At 40.7% G+C, this 4,342-nt stretch overlaps 1 long non-coding RNA gene across 6 annotated transcripts in view; it reads left to right on the top strand.

Moving 5' to 3' along the window:
- The first annotated feature begins 270 nt into the window (after positions 1-270).
- LOC102482023 (uncharacterized) overlaps positions 271-4,342 on the top strand; it is a 53,405-nt gene continuing 49,333 nt past the window's right edge. For 4 of the 6 annotated variants that reach the window (XR_001371290.1, XR_003551372.1, XR_001371286.1 and 1 more), the window contains exons 1-3: positions 271-349; positions 1,514-1,574; positions 1,681-1,765. This is a non-coding gene — a long non-coding RNA (uncharacterized LOC102482023). The other 2 variants (XR_001371289.1, XR_001371285.1) reach the window with 2 other exon arrangements.

Here is a 4,342-nt window from a genome sequence, read left to right on the forward strand (position 1 = left end):
AAGCATAGTACAGAGTGGTCCTGTGTATCCCTTACCCAATTTTCCTGACTTGGTACTATCTTACATAACTATAGTGCAAGATCAAAACCAAGATGGATTATCTTTAAAAAACATACAGATACTCATGCAGATTCTCAAACAGAAGCCCTCCTAATCTTAAAATTAGCTTTAGAAAATCTGATTTTTTATGGTTTGGGCAAGAATTTGTCTCCCAAAGTTTTATGGTTTGGAATTTAGAATTGGAAGGTAGTGATGCCTTATGGACAGTGACATCATAGAGGTACCACTCTCAGGGATAGATGAATGATGTCTTGGAACACCCAGTAAGCTCTTGCTCTTGTGAGAAAGGGTAAGTTCTCATGAGTACTGGTTGTTATGAGAGCGAGAGAGAGAGAGAGAAGAGAGAGGTGTTCGCAGTTTTCTCTCTGCATGGATCTGCTATCTTCTTTACTTTCATTGGCTATGTTGTAGCCTGCTCTGATCTTTCAGACTAGGCTTTCAAACTTTCCAGCTGCTGGAACTGTGAGTTAATATACTCCTATTTCTTTATAAGTCACCCAGTTACCAGTATTTGTCAGTAATGCAATACCCAACTAAGACAATGATCACTGTAATCATTTTCATTATTGATTTGATGGGTCTCTTTAACATCGCAGAACACCAGCTAACATGAGATGCCCCTCCTAGAGAAGAACATTCTGCAGCCTCTTTGGCAGACCAGCCTCCAGGATTTGCAAAGAAGTCTCCACACCTTACAAGTGCCTTAAATATCCTCTATTTGAAAGACAGCTGGGTCTTTCAGAGACATTTTACAAAAAGACAAATTCTGAGAAGGCTAGTGGTAGAGCAAGCTTTGCAGATCTTTCTGGAAATGTCTATGTAACAGAGAGAACAGAATTCAGAACAGACAGATCAGAATCTGAATTTTTATAATCAATCATACACCAGTTATTGACATTTCTTCTAGTACTGTCTTAAAACATTAAGTAAAATTACAAATAATTTCTTGTAATTCACCTTTTCACATGCATCTATTTTATTATGCCAACTAGATTATACATCTAGTGCTTTTCTCTGTTTTGCATTTGCCACTAGAGTTTGGTGATTAGATGGAAACACTGACAAGGTTATTGAAACACAAGTAAACTGGCTTCAAAACACAGAAATTCAATGACTATGCAAGGTATAATCTGTCAATTTGTAGTATTAAAGGAATTAAACTCACTTCTAAGCAAAAGCAGGTGTGATATCTTAGAAGTGGGATATGAATGTTAATTTAGAGTTTGGTAATCAGTGCAATATTGTCCATCTTGAAACCACTTACTTGTGCTTTAGGTTTGAGTTCTAAGAACCCACAACATGAATACATTTAAAGATTTCAGATTCTCCACACTTGGTGGGTTTCGGATCCCTCTGAGAATTATCTTATATCCCTAAAGATAAGCATAGTGTTCAGTTTTTATATGTTACCTGAAAGAAACATATAAACTATTGACTGTTTGTGTCCTTCCAGAATTCATACATTGAAATCTAATCCCTACAGTGGTGGTACTTGGAGGCGGGGTCTTTGAGAGGTAAGGTAATAAGGTGAAGCTCTTATGAATAGAATCAGTGCTCTTAGGAGCAGAGACCAAAGAGTTCTCTCACTCTCCTTCTATCATGTGGGATTACATCTGGAAGTTAGCCCTCTGAAACCCAGAAGAGGCCTGTCACTGGAACCCAAGCACACTGGCACCATGACCTTGGACTTCCAGCCTCCAGAATTGTGAGAAATAAATCTTGTTTATATATTACCCAGTCTGTGGTACTTTGTTAAACAGTCTTAACAAAGACAAGTATACCATCCCAGAAAAACATATGCTGAAAATTATTTCTCTCTCTCTCTCTTTTTAAAGAGAAATGTGTGATCTAGTTTCAGTGCTGCAAATAATGATTGGAGTTGCTTAATACAAATGTTACAGATATTTGTTGAATAAATGTGAGTTATACAAAGCATGAGCTTTGTGTATATGCAGGTTGCCTTTTTGGTTGACTTAACATGTCATAAGAATGTCTTTGTATTACAATGCTGTGTACGGAAACAGCTATGCCAGTAGAAGTGGATGGGCAATGAATACATAGACTATGGAAATGTACTGAAGTCAGATGTTTCCATCAAAACTATGCTGCTAATGTTTGAATTTGCAGTGATATTCAGCCATTCACAGGGCTCTGGAGTTCAGGTAGCACTCAGAAAGCACCTGTAAGTCTGTGGACAGAAAACCATAGCCCCACTCTTCAATCACAATTACTGTCAATATTGCACACATTTTCTCAACAATATTTATTTTTATTTATTTATTTATTTATTTATTTATTGAGAGGTTTTTGCTATAGGGCGCGTGCGCTTGCCAGACAGACAGACAAAGAGAGAGAGAGAGACAGAGAGACAGAAAACGAGAAATCACCCCCCAGGGGGGATGGCTATGCCTCAATCTCTTCTCCTCTATTCTCCTCTTGGGATCTTGGGCACATGTGCACATGCGCCCAGCGTGAGTTTTTTTTTCTTCTTTTTCTCTGGAGAGGTTTTTGCTGTAGGGCGCGTGTGCTCGCCAAACAGACAGAGAGAGAGAGACAGAAAGCGAGAAATCACCCCCCAGGGGGGATGGCCACATCGCAATCCCTTCTCCTCCATTTTCCTCTCGGGATCTTGGGCACGCATGCACACATGCCCGGCATGAGTTTAAGCCACTGGGTCCGGGACTTGAACCGGGGTCGACTACGTGGGAGTCCAGCGACATAGCCATTACACTAACTGCTGGTCCCTCAACAACATTTATTATAGCCAGCTTCTGTTACTATGGTTGCTATCATTCCTGCCTTTTTCCTTGTTCAGAAATAATCTTCTTCTTTTCTTCTTCTTCTTTTAGAAGTTTTTGTTTTAGAGCATGAGTGCTCACTGGAGAAAGAAAGAGAGAGAGACTACACCATGAGAGGGAAAGTAAGAAATCATCCCCTCCGAGAGATGGCCATGCCACCATCCCTTCTCCTCCATTCTCCTCCTGGGATCTTGAACATGCACGCACATATGTCTGGAGTGATTATCAAACCACTGGGTCTGGAACTTGAACTGTGGTCAACCATGTGGGAGTCCAGTGATGTAACTGCTACACCATCTGCTGGTCCCAGAAAGAATTTTCTTGACATGGCTAGACTCATTAGAGGTACATATAGCAGCCTGGGCTTATGTCTCATGCTATCGGGTTTGTGCTGGTGTTCTTTATGCTGTTGGTATTAGTTGATGATATCAACCAGCAATATTATTTGTAGAAAAAAGTAATCATGATATTGCTCTTAGATCTGCAATCTTTCAGTGCTAAAAATCCCCAAGCAATTTTGAAAAGGATTCCTTTGTTGGTTATAAAATAACAATGCTGTGTATGGATTATGATTTGTGTATGACTCAAAGGCTTTTCACACATACATGTGCAACAACCCCTGAACAACCTTCATGATCAGGGTTTCAGCCCCCAAGTAATTTGGTGTTGTCTCAGTTACTTTTAGGTTAGCCTGAGTGATCTGAAATTTTATTAGTTTAGGTGAAGGTGGGAAGGGATTTTTATACTTCCCAGGTTCTTGACAGAGCTGGATCTGAGCAACCAAGGTACGTTGTTCATTTTGTTTAGTGGCATCAGTGTGACTTCCGAGAAATCCTTTGAACTTTAAGTGTTTTATATGGCTATGAATCTACTGCTAAGTTCAGCTAAGAAGTGGCTATTGCTCTCTGATATACGCCGAAAACACATTCATAGTCAGCTCAGCCTATTAGCAACTTGGCCACATGGGACCAGGGTGGCAGCTTAGAGGAAGGCTGGTTTGAGGAAAACCCTCCATTGTACTCATCTCCATTGATTTGTACCATGAGAAGTGAAGCTCATTTTCTTTCCTTTTTTTTTCTGCTCCTCTTCAAAGAGTTATCCTATAACTGGCATTAGACATCCAGAGAATACTATAAAATGAACTCTTATTTTCTTTGTGCTTAGATCACTTTGGTTCTGTGTAGACTTTGAACTCTTGAAACAGAAGCATGAAGAACTTGCTCTTCTTTTAGTATGCTCTCAAAATGTGGTGGCCAGGGACCAGCAGTTAGTGTAATGGCTATGTCACTGGACTCCCACGTAGTTGACCGCGGTTCGCGTCCCGGACCCGGTGGCTTAAAACTCACGCCGGGCGCATGTGCGTGCGTGCCCAAGATCCCGAGAGGAGAATGGAGGAGAAGGGATTGTGGCATGGCCATCCCTCCTGGGGGGTGATTTCTCACTTTCTGTCTCTCTGTCTCTCTCTGTCTTTCTGGAGAGAGCAT

The sequence above is a fragment of the Tupaia chinensis genome, unplaced genomic scaffold, assembly GCF_000334495.1.
Source record: "Tupaia chinensis unplaced genomic scaffold, TupChi_1.0 Scaffold000057_1, whole genome shotgun sequence".
NCBI classification, from domain to species: domain Eukaryota; kingdom Metazoa; phylum Chordata; class Mammalia; order Scandentia; family Tupaiidae; genus Tupaia; species Tupaia belangeri.